Consider the following 27810-nt stretch of genomic DNA (forward strand, 5'->3'; position numbering starts at 1 on the left):
TAACTTGGATGATGGTTGTTACTGACAGGGTTTCCATTTGTGTCATTACACCTCCTGGAGAACATATGAAGTAGTGTCTCACACTTTCAGTCCCTTTTGGCCAGAGACCTTAGTGGCATCTTAGTTTCCAAACAACTTTTACGAGCTGCCACTGCAAGGCCATGGCTTCTTTTACTCCCTACATTCGATGAAGTTTGATAATATCGATGATGATGAGCAAGACTTACAATAACTTTATTCTCATAATCTTCATCATCAGGGAAGATCAAGAGAGGACCTCAACCCCACCACCAACGGTATGACGTATTGACAAAAATTAGGCCTAAGTAGCGGTACGAGAGCACTCTAATACAAAAACATTCACATAAGTTCTAATTTCAGTGTTGCAACAAAATTCTTGTCCAGTGAACATTCTGCCTACAGGACCTTGTGCTTCCTAAAGTGCCTCTGCAAATAACCTATGGTAACGCCAGTCAGGCTGAACACAACCTACAGAAAGAATGTGTATCATATTTGTGCATCATTTCAAATTACATTTTCAATCTTGTTCTATCCAACAGTTCATGAGTCCTTGACATCCATAGCACATATACCGTATGAGGCATTATTAATTGTGCTCAGTGACCTGCTAAATCTTTACATATTTTCTAAACAATTGAGTTCTTTGACAAATCTAGGCTCAGTCATTGTCATTTCTATATACACTGAGCCCTAAAATGCAGCACCAGACTCAAAAATCCAAGCAAGAAGTGCAGTAGTGTCCTGTGAACAAGTGAAGAAATTGCTAACTTTTACCCATACCAGATCTCGAAATTTGTCATTTGGCAAGTACATTTTTGTGACTCTAGTGCTATTATACATGTGTCAAGACAGAGAAGCAGTAGTTCAACCAGTCCACCTTAGATATTCATTTGTGCCTAAATAGAACTACTAATAGAGCCAGCCATGTCTGTTTACTCATGAGTCGTTAACCGGCCCAAAATGGACTTTGAAACTGCAATTTGCCTTATACAGCTAAAATGACTGAACCTTGGGACTCAAAGACTCATTTATTGGGAGTACAACTAAAGCATGTTTTAAGTACTTACTTATTATTAAACTGTCCACAATATTTCTATTGACATATCATTTAAAAAGTCACATCCCACTGCACCACTCTGATGGACTTAGGAAGGATATGGATTTGGAACAACTTTGAAAGCCTGGGACAGTGGTAGTTCTGGGCTGTTGCTACCAGGAGGCTATTCTGAAATTTGCATCAGAGGCCTCCCTCCTCTCCATCTCATTTGCCACTTGGCTGTCCACTGGACTATAGGCTTGCTGATGGAGAGTCAAAAGCACCAATGGCAGGTGCTGGAGCAGACAGCCAGCACTTCAGATGAACAGCCAAGTCAATGTTGCTTGGTTAAATTGGCTGAACTCACTTCTGGTCCCTCTCTATTCTGACCTGTAGAAAGGACCCTGATTGAGTGTGTATTGCATACAGTAGCATATCCTGAGAGGAGGCATGCTGGGCACTAATACACTTAAGTCCTGATTACAAGTGGGTCATTGTTTTCTAACTTCTGCATGAACCTCGGTTTGCGCAGGGGGCATAATTATGTATTTTGTTGTATTTAGCACATCTGGTCATTATGGGATGCATTAAATACCTCAATATTCATTCAATTTCAGCAGGCCAAACTTTAACAGGGGAAAAGCATGCAGTATTTACCATATCATGTGAATTTCGGTACATTAACCACCAAAACTTTCATGTTATTCCCCAGGTTCTAGTTATCACACCAGATAAATAACATACCCTGTGGTATCGCTATTTATCATGTGTGATAAATAGCAACTGCACTTGTAATCAGGGCCTAAGGGCCAGATGTAGCAAAGGGTTTTACCCATTCTGTGTCTATGGGAAAATGTGTTCGTACATATGGCCCTAAGTGTTCCAAATTCAATGCAGCATTCAGGTTAATAACATGTTCTCAAAGTGGGGAAAACACATCATGTAATGACAGCTTGTGTCTCCTGCCAAACCACTTGAGTGATGGATAGCTGTGGATAGACGAGCTTAAGATTGTCTGGGGAAACTCAACCCTGACCTCTAGGAGAGTGGAGGACGTTGATTTCTCCATCCTCATTTCTAGAGCCAGTAAGTCCAACGGGAACCTCATCATGGTCCTAGAACCACAACCTCACCAACCATTGCCATGTTGCTGAGGTGGGTAAGACAGTTGGTAAGGGAGTTGGTGGTCTAACTTCATTGGGTGGGTGCCTGCCCTGTGGTCCCTTGTGGATTGGGCTACTACAGATTGGCTAGATGGCAGATCTTTCTCTACTCACCCTCTAGCTCCTGGAACACAGTTTGTTTATCGAATCACCTGGCGAAGTGGTATGAGCCCCAGGGGGAATATAAACATATTGTTTGCAGCATACCAAAAGATGGGTGGCACAATCTCCTGTCTTCCTTGGCTTCTGACCCTGTGGTGTCACATGGCAATAGCTTAAACTAATGCAATGTTCAGATCCTTTCCTGCTGTTTCATTATGGCCAGCACTCTCCACTGAGAAAGCCTAGATATATTTGTGAAGATCAAAGCCCTCACAACATCATCACCTGACACTTCTGCTGAGCAGACTGACCCTTCCTCATCACCCAAGTTAACTTCCGGCAATTCAGTCATCACACATTGCTCTAGAGGGTAAGATTAGCTAAGTGGGTCTCAGTGCATCTCTCCTGCATTAGGATCTCCGCAATGTGGTCAAAGGAACTCTGCAGCTTAACCCTGGATGTACTGCTTAATCCTGGATATCAGATATGGAAGATGCAGTTAAATAAGTACAAACATCTGTGGCTCATCTGACTGCAACATAAAAAGCCCTGGAGGACCACTTGCACAATACAGAGGGCCAGATGAGGTAGAACAATTTATGTTTTCTGGGATTCTTGTGGCAGTGGAAGACAAGCAACCCAAGCATTTTCTGGAGTAAGGGATGGAAAATATGATTCCAATGGTGGGAAACCTGCCTCTATTCTCCCAGCTGGAACATGCCAACTAGATGTCCAGACCAATGATCGATAAAGTATTCAACTACAATGATAGAGATAATATCTTGAAAGAGGGCTTGAAACTGTTGATTATGTTTCCCACTACATAATGATCTTTCTGTATTATATTAGTTTAGTCAAACACTGAGGAAATCATTTGAAGATGTCAAATGCAAACTTAGAGCAGTGGAGCTTCACAACTTTCTCTCTGTCCTGTAAAATTCACAGTGCTTCATCAAGGCAAATGATTCATTTTTGAAATGCTAAAAGCACCATGGACATGGATAAAGGTTCATCCTAGTACAATGTGCTGCAGCTTTAAGGGAAGTAGACTAACAGTCAGACTTCATCAGAAACAAGGCTGGGTCAAAAGTTTGCAAAAGTGGTAAAGGAATAATACAAACCTAGGCCCTAACTATACATTTCATGGTTATTGGCAATAAAGAGCCCCTTGTCTCTTGGTCCACTAGTTCAGGCAGATCCCCCACATCGTCTTGCATGAACTTCATCTTCTCAAAAGGCCCCGTATTAAAATGAACCCAAAGCACATATCCTGACAAAATGTATTTCTTTTTCCTATAGTTACTTTGTCAATATGCACAACTTGCTGATCATTTCCAACTGACCCGCCCTATGTTAGACCTAGCAATGGTTGAGCTAGGCTTTTCAGCAGTGGCAGGTGTGCATTTTCATACCTATTTGTTCCACCATAGCACTCATATGTCTTAAGTTGGGAGATGCAGATTATGTGACTATATTTAAATGTGTGAGGGCTACTCCACTCACTCCTTCAGGTTTTTCTATGTGTGCTTGTTTATGGTTTGGGTGCAGTGATTCCTTATTACGTTAAAAGTAGTACTGATGTTCCTTATTCCTATGGGGACTCACAGTATGTTTAAGCAGCAGATAACATATACTTTTCAATTTAAGTGTAGGGGGAGGGGAGTTGGTACTAGATGCTCTTCACTTTGTTTTTCGTTTATTGTTCTAGCTTAGTTTTAATCAGGTTTTGCCATACTGAAATTCTTGGAGGGTAGGTCTTGCACCAAACATGATGTTTTGCCTCTTATCCCCTGGATGACTGACTGCCACTGACTGAATTGCATTGAACACTCCATCCGTGTGAGTCTTACCTTGAAATGTAGTGGCCTGAATGATAACATCAATATATGGTGCTGGGACTGGAATGTCCCCTGCATGGCAAACTAATGTGTACTACTGCCATAATGCCTCACTGCTAGTACCAATGTCATCCTGACCTTTTCTTTGGCCCTGGTGACACTCTATTTGAGTGTGTGCTCAGGAACCTAGGTCTCTGGTCATGTGAGGTCCAGAATCTGTCCTGTCACCTGAAGGGGTGCAAGAAGCATGATCTCATAGTACGTGTAAGAATACTGACCGCTCCCTGGGTATGTCATACAAGTGATGCGGGCAGAGTACCGAGTTTTTATGGATCAATAATGTGACCTGTGTCAAGGAGACAGTGGTCTACTGACCCCGTCATATTAAGTTCCGCTGTCACAAGAAACCTGAGGTTTGTGCTATCATTCAGCTTGTATGTGTATAGCAAATTAATGTGCATGCAGTGAATGTGCAGCACATCTATAGTAATAGCATTCTGTGTGTGATCTGAGTCTGAGTAATGTGACCAGTTGGATGTATTTTGGGTGGTCAGAGGTTTAGCATGGCACAAAATGGATGGTGAATACAAGTTACCCAGAAAGTGTATTGACTGCACTCATGTGGTTGAAAGGTGGATAATCAAACCATGAAGTGAAGGAGAATGGAGACAGGGATCCCATTAGGAATTCAGTTAAGACCTTACAACAAAGGGCTGATGAATCTTTTTCTTTCTCTCAATGCCATTGGATGGATGGTATGGGCTAGCAGTGGGTCTGAAGTTTCTGTTGTTTAAAGTGAGAAAGTTCTTGGTAGGGCATACCTTTTGCTGTTACTGACTACTACTGTAGGAACACAGTTGGCAGCCAGCCACACTTCATTGTTCCCTTGTTTTGGTGCTCCTACTTGCAGTCATCATGATTTTTGTCTGTTGTGAGAGGCATTACCTTGCTCAAAGGCTGTGTATGAGTAGCAGCCACAAAATGGCTTTTGAAAGAGAACCACCCCACACCATTTCTGAAACTTTAGACATCTCCTGTCTGGAAAATGTCTCCAATCAGGATCCAAACCACCCACCTTTGTCCTAGTTCCAAGTTCTCCATGTCCAAGGAAAGGAGTATTTCACAGAATATTCGCTGGACTGCTGTGTGAGCAGGGTTGTGTATCAATGACAGCATGTCTTCCTGGAGTGAGGAAATAGCACTTCAAGTCTGCACTTTCTGCGCGAGTGGCTGCTTGGGGCCTGTAATCCTGCTTTCCTGCTGAGAGAGTTAAGGAGTGTCTGGTCCCACACAAGGTGAGACTATCAAGGAGGAGAAGCCAGGTGGGGTCCCAGAATAAGGAATAAACAGATAAAGCGAGTGACGAGAAAGGTGAAAAACCAGGACTGACCCAATGAGTCAAAATGGTCCCTGCGTCGCCCTGACTAGTTTTCATTGAGAACCACATAAACACTTCTGCAAGTACCAGGCAATGTGTATGATTGGCAGTGCACATAAATGAAGGACTGGTGCTACCAATGGCAATGTCAAGGCATCAGTTTAATTGAAGTGGGAGCCCTGATAGGCCCATGGTTCATGACTGCCAAAGACATTCACAAGGTCAACATTGTCCTGGATGACACAACTGCCATTCCAGCATCCCATCTGCACCCAGCCTCTACTGCCAAAGATGAGAGCTGCTTTGTGAGCAGCCACACTGAAGTCTCCCTGCTGTCAAATTCTAAGTGAAGCTTCAACTGCAGCATCTACATTAAAAGAGTTGCAAGACCAATGCATGTACCCAGCCCACATGAGTGGATTAGAGACTGAAGAGCAGAATGATTAACAAACTTAGGTCTTCAGAACAAACTTGCAGGTAAGTGCAAAAAAGGTGAAAACAAACTGAGCTCTTGGTAGATCTACACCCTTAGTGAATGGAACCTTTGTATAATCAGTACATTTTCCCATGCCAAGAATTCTATATGCTGTGTAACTGCCAGTATTATGTTATGCCATGTAATTAAGTACTTTCTTTTAAGGAAAAATGAAAAGCATTGGGCTGCACAAAATGTTTTTGTGTTGTTGGCAGATTGTTGAGTTTTGAGCTCTTGAACACCCACACTACCTCCTTGAGGAGCCTTTGACTGCTTGCCCCCACAACCTTGAGAATTAAGTGCAGTGAGAGTTACTTGCCCAAGTTTGCAGAGTAATAGTAATATAGTCCCCAGTACACCAGTGGCAAACTATCTCAGCCATAGTGATTGGGGCTCAGAAGCCCCTTCTGCCCTGTGCCCCTTGACATGATCTGACAGAGGGTCTGTCCAAAGAGCAGTGAAACAATACTAACCTGATATTCTTCTTCAAGAGACCTATCTGATTAAAGCCCACTGACCCTTTGTAGGCTGCTGATATGGGTTCACAAACATAATCATGATTTACTGGTAGTTCACATGACGTTGTCATTCTTTTATGAAGGAATTAGGCTTTCTATATAATAGCTCTCTCCGGTAACCAAAGGCAGTGCATAATGGACTCTGGGTTCCTTGAAAGTTTCACACTTGCCAGCATAAATACCTATGCTCTTCTACCTATCCAGCTACAGAATCAGATACAGCCACACATAGAAACTCATTTTGTTGGACCATTCCATCGTACACTTCTCCATTTAGGCACCCATCCATCCATCCCCTATCATGACAGCAACACTTCCTGCAGCTAGACCAAGGTCACCCAGCAGCAATGGACTGACACCCTCAGCACTACACAACTCGAAGTCACCACCAACCTTGAGTCAACAGTACAAAATTTCAACAACTGGATTACCAGTGCTGCAGACCAAGTCACCCCAACCAAGCCAGACAAAACTCACAAACCTCACAAATGAACAAACTGGTACACCTAGGAACTCAGTGCAGCATAGCACAAGTGCAAACAACTGAAAAGAAAATGGCGCACCAGCAAGAACCACGTCTGCCGAGCCATCTTCAAATCAGCCATCAAATGTTACCACCACCAGATCAAGCAGCAAGAAAAGCAGCCCTGTCTCATCGAATACAGACCAACGCCATCAAAGCCTAAGATTTTTTTCAACATTCTCAGAGAATTAATCAACCGATCAGCTACCGAAAACCCTACCCCCTCCTCCCATGAACTTAGCAAAGCCCTCACTGACCACTTTCACAATAAGATACAAATTGTCTATAGAAACTTTAACCCCCAACCCACAGACCTCCTCAACATCCCACCTACCCCCATTACCCACCATCCTCTCACTGCTTGGAATCAACTCAGCACAGCCAACACAACCACACTTATGAGCTCCATCCACTCAGGAGCACCCATGTCCCCAGTGACAATTTAACCTCGGAAGAGACAAGATCAGTTGCCAACTCACCACCAACCTCAACACCTCAATAGACAGAGCCACCTATGCCAAAGCCTGTAAAAACACACAGGTCAGACTCCTCCTCAAGAAATCCATCACCAACCCCAACCAACTCCAGTGCTACCACCCGATATCTCTACTACCGCTTCCTGCCAAGGTCCTCGAAAAAGCTATCAACCTCCAACTCACTAAACACCTAGAGAGAAACATCTTACTAGACCCGTCCCAATCAGATTTAAGATCCAACCTCAGCACCCAGACAGTCCTGATTGCTATAAAAGACCACATCCGCACCCTACTCATCAGAGGAGAATCAGTCGCCCTGAGCCTGCTCGGCTTCTCTGCAGTTTTTGACACAGTATCTTACCACACACTTGTCAGCCTTTGCCACATTAGAATCACAGACAACGTGCTATGATGAATCACATCCTTTCTTACAGGTTTCACCCAGTATGAAAATGATTCAAATGAATGTATTGAATCAGCTGCATCTTAGATAAAATGGCATGAAATGCAATAATGAAAATGAGGAAATGAGGAAGCAAAATTGTGACAAGGAAAGGGAAACACAGGAAACGTCCCACCATACTGTCACTATGCACATTATATGTGATTTCTACCTAAGCTATGTTAGAGCATAGCAGGATAAGCCCTAAACCGCCCTTCAGGATTTCCCCCTGGGAAGACATCATCCACCATACCTGAATATGACAGTGGTGAAGATGCCTTCTATCTATAGAGGCACAATCCCCATGCAAGTCAGGGAACCGTTAGCCTCAGCAAGCATATGCAACAAAATCAAACAGCATGCAGTTGTGGTCTTCTGGCTGGACCCTCCCGCTAACGTGCATGGGACAGAGAAAATGTTTTATAATAAAACAACTGATGTTCTGAGAAATGTCCCTACATAAGGACATGTGGGTTTCTGTGAACATTAAAGATGCAGTGTACCACTTGTGCTGACAATCCTATCTTGCTGTAGCCTTGAGGAAAGCACAGAGTGAAAAAAAATTGTTTTAAGAAATGTAATGATTTCCTAGGTGAGAAGACCCGATAAAGAAAATAAAACACCACCACGAATGTGGCCGATTCTGAAATAATTAAATCAAGCAGAATAAAATATTACTAGGCTAAAGGGCACGAGCAGCAGGCCTGGTTGCTAAAATAAAATGTCCCGAGACATCACTAAAATGCCTATACAACACTCCCCCTTGTCAGTTCAGAAGTGGTTAAGCAACCTAGTCCCTAAATAAAACAACAAAAATGCAATGCTTTAACCCCTTCGCTGCTAGGTCTTTTCCCCCTCCTGTGCCAAACCATTTTTTGGGCTTTTTGTCCACATAAGCTATCCACACCAATTTTGTGTCCTTTTTTCCAACATGCTGGGAATTCTAAAGGTTCCCAGAGTTTGTGAGTTCCCCTTGAGAAGACCAAGACATTAGCCAAAATACAGCTAAAGTTTTTTTTGGGGGGGGAACAAATGGGAAAAAATGCTGCAGAAGAAAGCATGTGGATTTTCCCTGCAAATGGCATCAACAAAGGGTTTGTGGTGCTAAGATTACCATCTTCCTAACTTTCAGGAACAGGCAGACTTGAATAAGAAAACCACATTTTTCAACACAGTTTTGGCATTTTATTGGGACATACCCATTTTTATTATTTTTTTGTGCTTTCAGACTCCTTCCAGTTAGTGACAGAAATGGGTATAAAAACAATGGTGGATCCCGGACAGCTAAACATTTCAGAAAAGTAGACCACATTTTCAATTCAGCAATGGGTCACCTGTGTAGCTCCTTCAAGGTTTTCTTATAGAAAGTAACAGTTGAAATACAAAAATATTGAAATTGTATTGAAAAAAGCAGCCATTTCTGTCTATGTTTTCTTCTGTAACTTTGTCCATGTATGGCAGATTTTTGAAAGCAATATACTGTTACGTCTGCTGGACTCTTCTAGTTGCAGGGATAAATAGGGCTTGTAGGTTCATCAAGAACCCAAGGTATCCAGAGCCCATAAATGAGCTAGATTTTGCAATGGGTTTTCATTGTATACCGGCTATACGGCAATTCATTTAGTAAAATATAAAGAGTAAAAAATAGGAATCAAGGGAACCTAGTTATTTCCAAAATGGAAACAATTAAAGGAGTTTAGAGGCACTGATTATTTGCACATCTCTGAATTTGGGGGGGTCCCCATACTAGCATGTGAATTACTGGCCATTTCTCAAAATGACTTCTTTCTTACACACTGTCTTACATTTGGAAGACAAAAATGTAGAGATAAACAATTGGCAATTACACTTGTTCTTCTATCCTGTGTTCCCCCAAGGCTCCCCATAAAAATGATACCTCACTTATGTGGGTAGGCCTAGTGCCCGCAACAGGAAAAGCCCCAAAATGCAATAAGGACACATTACATTTTTCCATTGAAAACTGACATATTTTTTATTGCAAAGTGCATAGCTGTGGATTTTGGAATGAAGCTCAGCCGGCACTTAGGGAAACCTACCATACCTTTTTTAAAGGGATTTTTAAAAACAAGATACTTAGGGGAATCCAGGATGCGGTGACTTGTGGGGGTCTCATCAGATTTTGTTACCCAGAATCCTTTGCAAACCTCAATATTTGGCAATAAACACACTTTTTCCTCACATTTCGGTGATGGAAAGTTCTGGAATCTGAGGGGAACTCTAAACCTCCTTCTACCCAGCATTCCCTCAAGTCTCCTGATAAAAATGGTACCATCACTTGTGTGGGTAGGCCTAGTGGCCATGACAGGAAATGCCCCAAAACACAACATGTGCAAAAAGAACAGATGATGGACGGAATGCTGAACAATGCAAACATTCACCCCCAGTCACAAAGATCTGAGTTTAAGCCATCGTTTTTTTGCTCACCACGCCACCTCAGTTTGGACCCAGCCATGTGCAAATCAGTCTTGACCCTGCTCCCAATGGGAACAGTCCAGCCCTTACTGCCAAACAATGTCTTCCCTGGACCAGAACCAAGCATCCTACAACCGGTTTCAGGGTATCACCCTTCATCAGCTAGGCTGGCTTGAATGCAGTGGCGCAGTGAGCATGGGACCCACATCTGGGCATACCCTTCCCACTTGGGGTGACAAATGCAAAAAGAACAGATGATGGATGGAATGCTGAACAATGCAAACATTCACCCCCAGTCACAAAGATCTGGGTTTAATCCATTGATTTTTTTGCTCACCACGCCACCTCAGTTTGGACCCAGCCATATGCAAATCAGTCTGACCCTGTTCCCCATGGGAACAGTCCAGCCCGAACTGTCAAGCCAGTTCCTCCCTGGACCGGAAACAAACATCCTAGGACCAGTTTCAGGGTATCACCCTTCATCAGCTAGGCTAGCTTGAATCCAGTGGCGCAGTGAGCACAGGATCCACGTCTAAGCATACCCTTCCCACTTGGGGCGACAAATGCAACGTGGACACATCACATTATTCCAATGGAAACTGACAAGTTTTTTACAACGTGCCTAGGTGTGGATTTTGGCCTCTAGCTCAGCCGGCACCTAGGGAAACCGAGCAAACCTATACACCTTTACAACCTAGACACATAGGGAATCCAGAATATGGTGACTTGTGGGGTTCTCACAAGTTTCTGTTAACCAGAATTCTTTGCAAACCTCAATATTTGTCTAAAAAAACACTTTTCCTCACATTTTGGTGCTGCAAAGTTCAGGAATCCGAGGGGAACCACAGACTTCCTTCCACCAGCATTCCCCCAAGTCTCCCTATCAAAATGATACCTCATTTGTGTGGGTAGACCTAGTGCCCGCAAAAGGAAACGCCCAAAACTTAATGTGGACACATCACATTTTCCCAATGAAAATGGATGCTTTTTTTGCAAAGTGCCTAGCTGTGGATTTTGGCCTCTAGCTCAGCTGGCACCTAGGGAAACCTAGCAAGCTTATACATTTTTGGAAACTAGACATCTTGAGAAATCCATGATGGGGTGACTTGTGGGGCTCTCCCGGGGTTCTATTACCCAGAATCCTTTGCAAACCTCAAAATTTGGCAAAAAAACACTTTTTTCTCACATTTCGGTGCTGCAAAGTTATGGAATTTGATGGAAGCCACAAACTTCCTTCCTCCCAGCATTCCCCCAAGTCTCCCGATAAAAACAGTACCTCACTTGTGTGGGTAGTCCTAGTGCCGGTGACAGGGAAGTGCCTGAAACACAACATTAACACATCAAAATTATCTATTACAAAACTACATGTTTTTGCAAAGGGGGCATCTGCGCTTTTAGACCTGGGCTCGGCAGCCATCTAGGGAAACCTATCAAACCCAGACATTTCTGATAAATAGGCACCAAAGTGATTCCAGGGGGTATGACTTATATGGTTCCCCCAGCGTTTTCTTACCCAGAATCCCCCACAAACCTCAAATCTAGCTACAAAAATAAATTTTTCCTCACATATCTGTGTGGGATCACTGCACTGGCACAAATTTCCTACCACCCAGCGTTCCCCTCGGTCTCCCGATAAAAATGGTACATCACTTGTCTAGGTGGGCAAAGTGCCTGTGACAGGGAAGGGCCAAAAGCAAGTAAAAATTGTGGGGGAACCAAAATGGGACAAAAAGGGAGGTTTATTTCCAAACGTTTTGAGGCTGACAAGTGAGGCAGAATTTTCTATCGGTATAGATGTGACAATGGTGGGTGGTAGGGTTTTTGTGGATTCCTGTGGATTCCAGAAAGTTCCATCCCAAAAATATAATGAAAAAGCATGCTTTTAAGCAAAGTTGGAGTTGTGGGTAAGAAAATGGTGTGGGGTGCAGGTGAATCACACCACCCTGGACTCACCCAGATGTTTAGTTGGGTCTAGGTCTGATAGATTTTTCTATGTGGCAGCGTGTAAAGAGTCAACTGTCCTCTTGTGTGCCATTGGAATGAGATTTAGTTTGCAGGGAGGGCTGAAAGACTGCTGCCCCTTTCAGTTGGGGCATAATTATGCTGTTAGTGGTTGGTAGCCCCCACCCCTCTATTTTTATTTTAATTCCCTGGCATCTAGTGGCCTTCCTGCCCCCCAACCAGGGTGCGCATCAGGGGTAATTACCCCATCTGTCCCCCGGTGGCAGAATTACTTTGTCCCCATTTATCTAGGGTGGGGGTATGGCCATGCACCCACCCTCTTCTTTTAAAATAAATTCTTCCCTGTTGTCTAGTGAGCTTTCTGCCCCTTGGGGGCAGATGGGCCTTACAACAATAGTCCAATCTGCCCCCAAGGGGGACAGAAATGGCCAAAATGAATGCCCCCCCAAACGGGAGTGGCCCTTACCCAAGAGGCAGCCCCCCAAATAAAACACACACACAAAAAAATCCCTGGTGCCTAAGTGGTTATTGCCCCCCTTGGGGGCAGATGGGCCTAATAAAAAGAGTCTGATCTGCCCTCCAGAGGGGCATAAATGGCCAACAGTAATGTGCCCTCATGGGGAGCGACCCTTGCCCCCAAAGGGGAGTGGCCCTTACCCAAGAGGTGGACCCCCAAACAAAACACACACAACAATCCATGGTACCTAAGTGGTTTCTGCCCTAATGGGTCAGATGGGCCTAATAAAACTAGGCTGATCTGCCCTCAAGGGGGACAGAAATGGCCTAAAATAATATGACCCCATGGGGAGCGACCCTTGTCTAAGTGGCTGCTCCCCTTATGTAAAAAAACATAACAAAATTCCCTGGTGTCTAGTGGATTCTGCACCCCTTGGAGGCAGACAGGCCTAATAAAATAGGCCAATCTTCCCCCAAAGGGGGAAGAAATGGCCTAAAATAATATGCCCATATGAGAGCGACCCTTGCCTAAGGGGCCGCTCCCCTTATGTCAAATAAATAAATCAAAAATCCCTGGTGTCTAGTGACTTCTGCCCCCCTTGGGGGCAGATGGCCCCTTTTTAAAATAGGCCAATCTGCCCCCAAGGGGGGACAAAAATGGCCTAAAATAATATGTCCCCATGGGCAGCAACCCTTGCCTAAGGGACCGCTCTCCTTATGTAAAATAAATAAATCCAAAATCCCTGGTGTCTAGTGGCTTCTGCCCCCCTTGGGGGCAGATGGACCTAATTAAAATTGGCCAATCTGCACCCAAGGGAGACAGAAATAGTCTAAAAAAATATGCTTACATGGGGAGCGACCCTTGCCTAAGGGGTCAATCCGCTTAGGTAAAATAGCAAAATAAATGAAAAATCCCAGGTATCTAGTGGTTTCTGCCCCCCCTTGGGGACAGATGGGCCTAAGACAAATAGTCTGATCTGCCTCCAAGGGGGGCAGAAATAGCCTAAAATGATATGCCCCATGGGGAGCAACCCTTGCCTAAGGTGCTGATCCCCTTATGTGAAATTGTAAAAAAGAAAATCCCTGGTGTCTAGAAGACATTCCTTAACCAGGATCGCTCTCAGAGAGACATCAAAGGAAAGAAAAAGCCTTTCCTTTCCTTTGATACCTCTCTGACCTCCCCCTTCCCCCTTCCAGAGGAGAAACTAATCAGTTTCTCCTCGGGTCACAGTGGAAGCATAGCTTCCAGTGCGATGGGGCGACCTCTGATGATGTCATTGTGTGATATGCGTGGATGTCATCAAATGTCGCCGGGAGGGTTGGGGTGGCAGCAGAAGCGCTTCCGCTGCCATCCCTACCCGGGGGGGAGTGAGTTGGTTAGCAGCGCTGTGCCACCAGATGTAACCATTACGTCCGTGGCATGCAACTGGTTAAAACCTATATACATAAACATTAATCGTGACAAGTTAAACACACTTGAGCATGTGAAATATTAAAAGGGGTCAATTTAAAAGTTTAGCAGTGGCGCCAAAAAAAACAAAATTAAAACTCAATGTCATTTTTAAAATCTCCAATTACATTCGGGACAATTGAAGCAAGGAACTGTTCCACTTCAGCAGGAGGTAATGTGACCAAATCAGTGCCAAGGAAAACCAATGAGCACTCATGTTCTAAAGCCTTACTTCCAACTGAGGCAGCAGCATTCCGTGTTGTGCCCGATGTTGAGTCAAGAGCTGCATGATCCATGAAGGGCAACTTATAGATGGCTTCCCATAGAAAAACAACCCTCAACGCACATGTCTAATAATGAGCCTCAATAAGAACATCAACAGATCAGTTTCCAATGAGAGTAAGCGCTGCGTAGAAAGACAAACTTCAGTGCACATTCAAAAAGGCACCAAAGGCATCGAAACACGGGCTGCACACAATCCAAAACTGGTCTGAATGACAGAGGCCAGTTGCACTCCAATTCTTCTAGGAGTGGTGCTCCGAAATAATGCATCAGGTGTTCACGACACAATTGCGCTGGTGGAAGTGCTTTCAGTCATCTTTGTTGCGATGGGACAGCCATTGCGAATAAAAAACAGCAACAGCAAGATGCCAACTATTACAGCCCAAGTAACAGGAGATCCGCTGAAAATACTCAAAAATATTGAGTGTATGACTGAAGGTATTAAGCCAAATATATAGGAGAAGGTGTTAACAAAACCAGGAACAGTCTTAAAGAAATGTACATTCCCAGTAGTACTAGACATGTTAAAAATTCATCCCACGAGCTCACCAAAGTGTCTCGGAAAGTTTGTATTCAAAAGGGACTGTATATCTGCAGATGACCTCCCCACTTGGATTGCATAGGTATCGCGTGCAGATGTCAACGCCACATGTCTTTGAAACAATAAAGCCTTTAGTCTGCTCAACTTCTCAAAATTCACATTTGAAGGAGCAATGTGATGCCAATTATCTGCTACTTTTGTCTGTTGTGTAGGGGGAAAAAGAACATTCCTGCAACAGGTGACAATTTGGGAGACCAAAATGACATAAAAAATTCCGCTTGCATTGCACAACAGCTCTTACTGTTGAGAAGCACGTAGCTTTCATTAGAGAGCACCTGGTATGCAGGTCTAATCAAGGGGACTAGAACTCCCTTCAGATAGGAAGCTAAATTCGATGGCTAAGCATTAGATGCCCCATGCAAGGACACCTGCCTACAAACCATCAAATGGCTCATAGAAGTCGCACATTCACTGCCACTAAGAAAGACCTCTTTCATGTAATTTAAACATTTGCGCGAAAAGGGAAGCTTTCACACCTTGTGAATGTAATTATCTACTAGTCTTTCATATAAGCCTACTGGAATGTTTTTCAAGCAGGACATGAATTGCAGTGTTGAAATAGGAAGATTAAAAAACCCATGTATTAACCATTCAGCAGAAAAAGGAAACTTTACTAACTTTACGGTGTTTAACATAATATAAGTTACTTCCTTTTTTAGCCATTATTTGTTGTTGTCGTGTCAAATTAAATGCAAAAAATATTTCCTTCACGCTGACATGTTGCCTGGGAACGCGACCAGATTTCCGTGTCTTTAGTGTCCAACCCAGCTGCATAATGGACCTTAGATGACTCTGTCCATGTCGTAAAAATGACATGTCACATTGCAGATGAGACAATGTTGTTTAAAGTGTATATGTGGTCGGACAAGGTGTTAATCCCATTATCTACAACCGTCAAAGCTTTTGTAAATTTTCCTGATCTATTTGCCTTAATTGGGCAGCAGATTCTTGTTGAGAAAATTTCCAAATTTCACTGTAGACGCACTTTTTACGTTGTCTTTTGGGGCCTAACAGGAAATCCTGCAAGTCTATGTTATTAGACAGGAGACTGAGGTATTCTTTAAGAGCAACTAGTGAGGAACATTTTAGCCATTTTTGGCATAGCTTCCCTACACTGTATGTTGTTACTATACCCAAATGTTCTGATGACACATAGCGAGGGTCTGGTCTATTTGTTCTAAAAGCCTCTGAGAAGTTAACAAAATGTGCATGACAACCATTTGTGTCCACTGGCCACAATAGCCATCCACCAGGTCATGAAAGTGATGTGTTATAAGTTCCATTTTGGACCCACCCATCGAGCTGATCTTCAGTTACATTAATGTATGTTTACCATTTATAAAATTCAGCAGGGGCAGGGATACTGGGCACATTCAAATCCTTATTTTTTGCCAAGACTAAACAACTTGTCTGTTATACAGTTTCATTTGAAAATATAATTTGAACTAAAAATAAAGCTTCCTTACTTGCCAATTTTTAGTTCACCATGCACTTTTCAAATCAATCGACTTCAGCCAATATGCATAGCCTTGATTATCCAACTGGGAAACAAAGGAATCAGAATACATCAATTCTGTATCAGTTAATAAGATGTGTTGCATTTCCATCACTGGCAATTTAAAATACTATTACTCAGTATTTTTAACATTGTGCCCAAAAAATATGTAACCTTTTCAGAGTATGTTTTCGAACTCCCCATTGGCAGAGTTGGACAATGTTCCCATTGTCTGTAATTAAAAACAGTCTTTGGGGTACTTGCTCAGTGACTGTAATAATGTCCATAATAATTATAACAGAACATATCTCCATAATTTTCTTTCGATTGATAAGCATCTTCACTTTCAAATACAGTAAAATATTCTTATTCAGATATCATAGAATCAACTGTTTTACATCCCAATCATCAGAAACAACTCCAGCTATAGTTACATCATTCATTAAAGGTTTAAATACATATGGAATTTGAATAATCTCCATCCGGACATGTATATCAAAAGATACTTTATCCCAAACAATCCCATCAGGAATTTGTATAGCTGAAATGCTCCCTAGGGACAATTCTCTGAAGACATTATGGGAGAAAAAATGTGGTTTTAGGACCTCATCCACCAATTCAATTGTAGAGCGTTCAGGAAGTTAATGACCACGTATTAGTAGGAAAAAGATGATGAGAAGCCCAATCCAAAGATGGAAGGAAAGTGCAGTTAATAGGAGCCACAGATAGTCCCATGGAAGAATGAAATAATTAATTTTAGGTCAATTTATCAGCTTATGTGCTCTTGACAGTCTTGTTACAGAAGAGGCAGATGAGTCGGAAAAGGTGTCATTGACATTGGCAAAATATCCAGAAGCACTTTGTGCAAACACTGGAGCTGTGTTTGGAGCAGGAGAGCTCTCAGAAGTTTCCCTCAGTGGTCCATAGTAGACTATTCCATCCATTTAAGCAGAATTTGAGTAATATCTCTCAAGATTGTTGACATTGCTCATCACAGAAGTTAGTGGGACTAATGAAATATCATTTTTCACCCTCCTGAAGCTCAGAGAGGTGTCAGCGTTGCTGCTTAAAACCTGTCGAGGAACATCCTGGTCTGTAATGAATGGGAGTCTGGGTCTTCCCAGGAGTCCTCTAGGTCTGCTGTGCAGGATCGTCCATATAGTGTAGCTTGACATTGTCGATGGAGACAAATCAATTTTCTTTAGAAACAGGCAGCGGTGGTACAATAACACCTTGTATCATGTATTCCCAGAACTGGAACCTGACTGAACTCCTTTTTCACAGCAATCTTTTTCACACACTAGATCATCACCTTTTAGAATCCAGTCGGTAGGTGTTAAAAGGTCTATCTGCTGCCTCCGCGCCAGGACCATCAAGATCTGGAACAGACTTTTGTGTTCTGAAAAGGAATTCATATGGGGTACGCACTCCCAAGGACCTTCTGGGCAGATTTTTAAGTGCTCTTTGGACTCCATACTGGTGATTAAGCCAACTGCGACCTGTGCTTAATACCCTAGCTGTTAAGGATGGCTTTAATTCCCATTTTTTTCTCTCCACAACACTGTTTCCCTCAGGATGATATGGAGACGAAAAATACAGCTGGAACCCTAACGAAGCCATGGTGTCCCTAAATACCCTTAAGGGGAAAGCAAGTTCTTGTTCTGAGTGGAATGCTGCATTTGTATATGTGCTGAGAAAGACTTGCAAATCTTTAATAACAGTTTGAGCGTCAGCTGAGCATTATGGCCATACCCATAGAAATCTGCAGCATGAGTCAACAGCGACTAGGATGTATTTGTATGCACCATCAGGTGTAAGGGGACCACAATGGTCCAGGTACACACATTGTAGTGGTTGGTTGGAAATTAAGAGGGGTGTCTGTGGTGGGCATTTGACATTGAACCCTTTTATTTGCTGACAGATGTCACAGCAAAGGACATACTGGTTGGTCTGTTTGTATAGGCCTGGCCACCAATAACATGCTTGTAATAGTGAACTAGTAGCCGCCAGAACAGCATAGGCAGAATAGGCAGAAGCAACTCCCTCCTGCGCTGCTTAAATCAACTCATCATCCAACCTCGTCCATGAATGAGTTATTGCAGCAACAGAAGCCGTAACTACTGTTGACTTGGCCACTTCATCAGCCGATGTATTGCCGGTAACGTGTATTCCAATACGTTGATGTCCCAATGTTTGAACTACATGGACATTGGGTAGCATTTCTTTCAGATCCGCTACTAAGGTGTTACCTTTTGAAACTATAAACCCATTCCGGTGCCAGCAATGTAGATATTCATTGAAGGACTGGACACAGTAATGCGAATCACTAATGATTAATGTTAACTGTCCTGGATCCATGTGTTCCTATGCCATCAACAGAGCCTTGAGCTCTGCTAGTTGTGCAGTGCAGTCCCCTAAGGTCTGCAAGTAGGTGTGTTGTGGATGGAATTCACCAACTTTCATGTAACCACTGAGGTGGCGAAGTATTGATGTTTAGTGCCTACTGCAAACAATCCTGGACTCTTTTTAGACCCTTGTGTGAGTTGGATTTTTTTTTTCAATGAACCTAAGACACTAAAGGCTTGTTAAATCCCTACGTTCAGGTGCTATATTTGGTACGTTTTGTGCACTATATTGCTAATAAGTGCAGTCCTATGTGCATTTTGAATGGCAAATGTGCATGTGTGAGTATTTAAATGTCTGTAGCCTAAGACTATTCTATATAAATGGTCCGGTTTGGCTAAGGAGAACAATGGGTTGTTCATTGGTGAGATTAGGCCCTGGTACTCTAGCTGTGTGAGGTTTTTCCTCATGCGTGCTCTAGGTTCATGCTTTATCGCATATTGGGATTGAGGTTGTGGTTGGGATCTAATTGGTATTATATGGTAGAGAGAATCTTTATCCCACCCTACATGGTGGTTACATAATGTAGGTGCCTGTGCCAATGCCCAGTCAATAGAGCAAGTCTCCCTGAGCTCTTTTGGAGCAAGGGGTGAGAAATAGGATTCATATGGGAGATTACGGACAATTTCTAGTGGCCAATCTTTTTCGGCCAATAAAAATATCATAGATGGTAACTACGCAATCACAAAAGAAAGCGTCTATTGCGCGCTGAGGGCCGTATTTATACTCCGTTTGCGCCGAATTTGCGTCGTTTTTTTCGACGCAAATTCGACGCTAAACTAACGCCAACTAACGCCATATTTATACTATGGCGTTAGAGGCGAATAGCGCCAAAGTTCCCGGAATGTGCGTCATTTTTTAGCGTGAACCCCTTCCTTGCGTTAATGATATGCAAGGGAGGCGTTCCCGTCTAAAAAATGACTCCCAGGCCTTTACGTGGTATTTATACTCCCGGGCAAAAGAGACGCCCGGGAGTGGGCGTGGCTAAAAACGGCGCATTTGCGCCGCTTTTTAACGCCTGGGTCAGGCATGGCGTTAAGGGACAAGTGGGCTCAAAATGAGCCCAGAGTGCCCTCCCCTGCCCCCAGGGACCCCCCCTGCCACCCTTGCCCACCCCAGGAGGACACCCAAGGCTGGAGGGACCCACCCCAGGGACATTCAGGTAAGTATTTTTTTATTTTTTTTTAATAATTTTTTTTGGCATAGGGGGGCCTGATTTGTGCCCCCCTACATGCCACTATGCCCAATGACCATGCCCAGGGGACAGAAGTCCCCTGGGCATGGCCATTGGGCAAGGGGGCATGACTCCTATCTTTACAATGATAGGAGTCATGTTGATGGGGGATGGGCGTCGAAAATAAATGGCGCAAGTCGGGTTACGACGATTTTTTCGACGTAACCTGACTTGCCCCATTTTAAGACGCCCATGCGCCATTTTCCCCCTACGCCGGCGCTGCCTGGTGTACGTGGTTTTTCTCGCGCACACCAGGCAGCGCCGGTCTGCTTGCGCCGGCTAACGCCATTCAATAAATACGGCGCCCGCATGGCGCTTCAGAATGGCGTTAGCCGGCGCAAAACTTTTTGACGCTAAACTGCGTTAGCGCAGTTTAGCGTCAAAAAGTATAAATATGGGCCAGAGTGTCTCGTTCTAGTTGTATTTTTAATTCATACACCCTATCGGGTGTGGAGATGCGCTTGTCCTCTGTCCCAACTCACAAAAAGTCATTAGATGCTTTCACCTCTAGATGCTCTTGAAGATTCCGGAGAACTATTGAGACCTTTGCCGCGCTGTCTAGCAGGGCCAGTGCCCACTTCCTGTTCTTCAGTAAAGTTCTCATCCTGAGTGGCATTTTGTATAGAAATTGCTGCCATTTTTTTCTTTTTGAATTGACGTTTTTGTTGGAGATTTTTTTCTTCTTCCTTAACAAAAAGTCTGACGAGCGTTGTGACTCCTTTCTCGGTTTCACATACTCAGTTCACTGTTCTGACCACCTTCCTCTCTCCTTGCGTTAATCTGGTGAGTTGTGAAAGGAACGAGATTGGCATTTATCAGTATATTGGTAGATATCAGGAGTTTTTATATTATCTCTATTTCTAAGATTCTAACAGTTTTGAGGGGTCTCTAAATGCAGAGATTCTCCCTTTTCTTTTTTACATGTTTGCTTTTGTTTATCCCAGCATGTTTTAGAACTCTCAGTTGCTTGCTTGTTCGAATCCTTATCGGACTTACCTTGTAATGTTGTTTAGTAGGTCTGGCTCCCAATGACAGAGTAGTTCTCAGCAGTAATCATTGGCAGCTCACGTTCTTGATCCTGTAAAGGAACGTCCCACAGCTGCATGTGCACTTCTAGTGCAACTACTTCCTCCTTAAGAATGCTTAATATTATTGAAGATACAGTGGTAAAATTGCCTATTAATTGCATCACCAAATCCAGGGCCAGGGCCAGGGCAGCCTCGTATTCATCTTGAATTTGTTTCAACAATTCCGGAAGATTGCAAGTGTTATTGTGCCATGTGCAGTCTCATAGAATGTGGCAAATACTGTGGCCCAAGTCTTGCAGTTGTCTACTGTGGGAACCATCCCAAATGGCAAGCAGATAAGAGGATTCTATGTCTATCTTAAGGTCCTGTATAGGGAAAAACTGCCTCCAGCACATTTATTTTTTGAGCTAACCAAAACAGAATTTCTCTCGTTTGGGGGGTACCTTTCTCTTGATCGAATGTACAGTTGTAGGATTAATGCCTGTTGTGACTGCATGTGGTTGCGCTGGGGCAGCTCGTGCTGGGTCAGTATTTAATGTTTTTATTACAAACTGCACTAATAGTCTATATATTGCTGTAATCTCAATGTATAACTGGCGAACCTCAGCTACTGCCAAGGTGGCTGCATCAGGATGTGGTGCATATGTGGCCAATAAAAACCAGGTTGGACCATCATTGCTCAGTGGACCTAACCTAGCTTGTGGTATTGTGTGGGGTAGGGTGCCATCCAGCCAATTATTATGGTCTTAAGATAGAGGTATCTCTAAGTATGCATAAGCTCTGTATTGTGCAAATATGTTAGCAGGTGTGAAATGATGAAATGTATTATGGTTCCCGTTGACTGCTAGAAAGGAGACCAATGTGTAGAATATTTCTGTTCAATGGGCTGGATGAACCTTAACTACAAATCTTTCTGGACCCCGCAGGGCTATAAGACCATTAGCTAGAAAGTGAGCAGTAAGGGGAGGTTGCATGTTTACTGCAATTGCAACCCGTTGTGGGTTCGCCATGGTAAATATACCTGTTCAGAGATAAGGACACAAATGGGAATTGATCCTTTTAAGGTTCAAGCTTGAACAACCTACAGCGTACTACCTACCTAGCTGAGGAGGAATTCCTGAACACCACAGATGTCTACCTATATAGAACTGAGGTGCCTTTAGCACTTAGTGGAAAGAGATACTCAGGAGGATCCCAAAATGAGTGCATGATCAAAGGTTGGGCGCTGTGTTGTGTTGACTCCCATTATGCTAATGAGGCTGCTGGATTTGGGCGGCAGCATCATCTGAATTGTGGGGAACTGAGTCTAATCCCACACCATCTGACAACTGTAAATTTAATCTGTTTCCGGCCAGCGAGCAGCACCTCATCTCTTCCCAAGAGCAGGGACGATTTGTGGTAACCAGATGCATGACAAGATGACTTCTCAGGGAAATCGTGGTGGATCAGATCTCATCCTTTTCTCTCAGTTGCATTAGTCTCACACATGCAGAGACAAACAGAGGAAGAAAATGGTTCAATGAGATTTATTTAATCAGCCGCATCTTAAATAAAATGGCATGAAATGCAGTAATGAGAATGATGAAACATACTGGAAGCAAAATGGTGACAAAGAAAGTGAAACACAGAAAAAGTCCCACCATACTGCCACTATGCACACTATATGCAATTTCTACCCTAGCTAGATTAGAGCACAGAAGGATAAGCCCTAATCCACCCTTTGGCGGTCCTCCCTGGGAAGACATAATCCCCCATACCTGAATGTGACAGTGGTGAAGATGCCTGTGATCTATAGAGACACCATCCCCATGTGGGCCAGGGAACTGGTGGTCTCAGCAAGCAGCTGTAACAAAATTAAACAGCATGCAGTCATTGTCTTCTGGCTGGAACCTCCCTTTAATGAGCATGAAACAGGGAAAATGTTTTATAATGAAACAGATGATGTTCCGAGAAATCTCTCTACGTAAGTATACATGTGTTTCTGTGAACGTTAGAGATGCAGTGTACTATTTGTGCCAACAATCCTATCTTGCTGCAGTCTTGAGGAAAGCACAGAGTGAAAAGAATATGATGTTAAGAAATGCAATGCTTTCCGGGGCGAAAGAACAACTAGATAAAAAAAATAAAACACCAGCATGAATATGGCCGATTCTGAAATAATAAAATTAAGCAGAATCAAATGTTACTAGGCTAAAGGGCACAAGAAGCAGGCCTGGTTGCTAAAATAACGTTCCCAGATACATAATTAAAATGGCTATACAACAACACAATGTGACAAAACCTCCAATGTGCATTCTGGCAGAAGTGATAGAGGACCCTTATAGAGGACTGAATGGATTGTACACATGAAGGTCTGTAGGCATGGGCAGTGCAGGGGCCTCCTGTCAGCACACTCAGAATGTCCACTGTCTGACATGGCAGAAAGTGAGCATTCTGAGTGTGCTGCCGGCACACACAGTGTGGTGGCATTGGCCATGGCTCTCCATGAGAGCTGAAGCCAATGCCGCCATGCTGCCACACTATGTTGCCTGTGGGCCTGGAAAGGAGTTTGTAATAGAGTGGTGGGGAGGCCGCCGACTTGGCAGTTGTCTCCCCACCATTGTAGTGGGGTTCCAGCGGTCGGATCGCCAAACTCATAATAAGGCCCTTTGTTTCCTATGTGGACAACTGAGAGGTAGCCCTTAATGTTGGTGCACTTCTCCTTTTCCTTAGTCATCTCTCTAGAAATTTACTTTGCGATTTTCATTAAATCAGAAAATTACACACGCATTTCATCATTTAGAATTTCTGCAAAGCTTTCCTTTTGTACGCTACTTCTGGTGGCAGAGACTTGCGTATTCATAAATATTGCTGTCACTATCTGATGGGGCGTCAAGTGATGATCAGAACTAGATGTATTACTCAGGGAATAGAGTGCCAGTGGTAGGCAACACAGCCATTTCTTATGCAATGTAGCATCTAGGAATTCAATATGCCATTACTTTAGGGTGGTACACAGATGATAGCTTCCGCTTTATCCCTAACTTTGTTGGTATTTGCATAAAAAAATGGGTGCCATTGTCAGATCTAATTCCCTTTGGAATTTCCGATCATAGAATTACTTCACGAATTAGAAAGGTAGGTGCTTATTTAGCACCAGAATGAACACATGGTCCTAGTTCAATCCATCTGGAAAAAGGGCTGACCACAACTATAAGATACCTATAGTTGCTGCACCTATCAATCATGTCAACAAAGTCCATGTGTAGATTCTTAAAGGGACCTTGTAGTTGTGGAATGATGGAATTTATTACTTTCAATGTGGGATTAGGAGAAAGCTGCTGGGGCAGACAATGCAAATATGAAGGTACATGGAATGTCATGCTGATTATGACCAAACCAATATTTTTGTATTTGCATAGACAAGTGATCTCTTGAAGTATGAGCTGGTAAATGCAACTGATCAAGCGCCATCATAAGTAAGTCCTGTGGCATCCTTGGTTTACCTTCAGATAGTTGTTTATATATTAGGCCATTCCCTGACTGGGTACATCCTCTAATCTCTCATAACTCTTTTTCATGTTGAGTAGCAGCTTCCTGCAATTTTCACAGATATAAATGCCCTGTCTTAGCAAAATATGGTGTATCATTGTGTGTGATGGAATTAGATTCAGACACATGTTGTGATGCTGCTAGCAAGAGTGGGAACATGCGTCTAGCTGCAGCTTTAGCTGCCCAATCCGCTATTACATTACCCTGAAACACAAAATCCTGTCCACTGACCTGTGCTGTGCTATTAATTCTGAGACTTGTGCAGAAGAATGCAGTAGTAATGCCAACTGCTTCACTATATGGGGTGTATCAGAAGAGTCATGCTGTTGTGCTCTGACTACTGCTGAACCTGTGCATCTAATTCCTGTTCTTTGGTCAATGGTAGAAGAACCATCAACAAAATAGACAGTGCTATCTGGTATCGGATCCTCTGTTGCTTGACCAGGCACATTAGGAACGTAAGTTGCACAATCATGCACATCATCCTCAGAATCTAATTCTGATGGGCAAAGAATGTTGCAGGGTTCTCTGTATGATACTTTACAATCTTCAAAGATGGTAGTGACAGTATCACCTCATATCCTGAAACTCTTAGTGTAGTCAGAGTAGTCTTAGCTTTCTGACTGATAGCACATACTGCATGTTCTGCATAACGTTTCAAAGGTTTCCCCATGATGGGGTGCTCTTCAGCACTGGAAAAGCTGCAGTAGCAAGAGGCTGTTCACAGGGATAATGTCCTTACATCACTGGATCTAACTGTCCATTGAACTATGCAGTGGGCGTAAATCCCAAACTGTAGTTCTATGTAAGGATGGCTATCATCTCCTGACCATTGCAACCGCAAAATAAATAAAATTCCTTGGTATAATCAGGAATCCCCAAGAGCAGACAATTTGTTATTTCAGTCTTTAGTTTCTGAAAAGTCTCCCTCACGTCTGATGTCCATTCTGTCCTGTCATCTCTATCTTTGGCCTGTTTGATAGAAGCTAACAAAGGCACAATCAAGGTACTATCATCAAAAACCCATTGTTTCACATAGTTTTAGAGACAAAAAAACTTCTGCATTCCTTTAACTGGTTCTTATCATGTGACAAATGGATGCTGCTCTTTCAAGGTTTACTCATTGTCCAGAAGCTGACAACAATTATCCTAAATAATGAGCTTCCTCCTGACCATACTATTCTTTGTCTTTCTTTGCTTTGTATCCTCAGTGTAACTAAGAGAGATGTAGTGTCCTTTCTACACTGCCGCTAGAAGGACTACAAATCAGTATGTCATCGACATATTGCAACAAGGTGCTGTCACACTGAAAGTTTAAATATTTGACAAATTGTTTCCTACCACTCTGTTAAAAGTTCTGTGGGACTCACAATACCCTTGAGTCAAACAAGAAAACAGATACTGAGTCCAGAGATAAGAGAATGCCGTCAAATAGTGACTGACTGGATAAAGAGGGATGTTAAAGAAAGCATTCATCAGATCAATAATGGAAAAATTCTTAACATCCTGAGGAATATATCTCAGAATGGTAGATGGATCAGGAACAACTGGAAAATCCGATACATCTGCATCACTCAGTGGGTGTAGGTCTTGAACCATGCCCCAAGTATTGCCCTTAGACTTCTTGACAGGGGAAATCAGGGTGTTGAAAGGAAATACTCCAGGGTAAATTACTCCTTGCTCTAAAAAGGCCTGTATAGTAGGGGCAATGCCCTTATCTGCTTCCTCATAAAGAGGATACTGTCTCACTCTGGTTAAAATATCACCTTCCTTTAATGTAATTCATAATGGTGTAGCAGTATGAATAAGGCCTACATCATGAGGACTCTTAGTCCATGAAATGCCTGGTACTTAGGACAGATCGCTTCCCTAACAGAATTAAAAGCTCTTCCTGGTGTGGGTGTCTTCACTTCCAACACAGTCCTCAATGGTATGTCACTTTGAAAAACCATAATTGTTTTCTTAGAATTGTCATCACAAAACAGTTGGCCATCCAATATGTCTCTAACCATTTTTCTGGTTCTATAAAAATAATAAATGCCCATAGGACATGATAATTGATTTGCAGATTAGGTTGTGACTGTACCACTGTATTCCCTGGCTGATTGTAAACTCCTACTGTTCAATTTTTCTCATCCTGTCTCTTAGTTCTAGAGTCTCTAATAAAATGTCCATACCTCTGACGATAATGACAAACCGAATCCAGTCTTTGAGAACCAATCCTACCTCTTCCTATTCCTCCTCGTCCTCATCCACTACTTCCCTGTATCCTTACATCGTTCTGTTGCTGTGGGTATTGTTGTTGAGTGGTCCCTGAGACCAATCCCACAAATATTGCAGTCATCTGAGTGGCAGCTGCTGCTACAGTCCCTTCCGTTGCTCCTTTCTTTGCCAACTCCTGCTGTACTAATGTGGCTGTCGCTTTGTCCATCATTTCCTGTTTGTTCCTCTCTTTTTCCTGTTTCTTTTTACAAAAATGAATTATATGCACTTGTATATGTGTCTAGGGCTTGGCTTCTAACGCCACCTTATTATCTAGGCTATCATGTACATCAGAGGGTAACCCTTTTTTCACCATGTTATAAAATAATACAGCATTTACTCCTTTTACCTTTCAAACCTGGCCTACTTCTTAAACCAATTTGTCTTTCAACCTTTTAAGGAACCGAGGCAAATCCTTGTTTGACTGCATTGACTGAGTTCTAAGAGATCCAATATCTGGCAATGCCTATTTCATCTCCTACAAGACAGCTAAGCAGACTTTTTATGTTGCCTGCTGCTAAAGTAATACCTGCAGTTTGTTTTTCAAAAGCTCTAATCCACTTCTCTTCTTTCTCTGTAAGCAGCACCACCACTTTTCTAAGATGCTCCTTGTCCATTTGTGGCCATGGAACATAATGAGGTGCCCCTGGTGCATTACATATCAGGGGCATCTGATGGAAGGGAGTGGTGGAATGCTGGGG

Source organism: Pleurodeles waltl, chromosome 1_2, assembly GCF_031143425.1.
Source record: "Pleurodeles waltl isolate 20211129_DDA chromosome 1_2, aPleWal1.hap1.20221129, whole genome shotgun sequence".
In the NCBI taxonomy this organism is placed as follows: Eukaryota; Metazoa; Chordata; class Amphibia; order Caudata; family Salamandridae; genus Pleurodeles; species Pleurodeles waltl.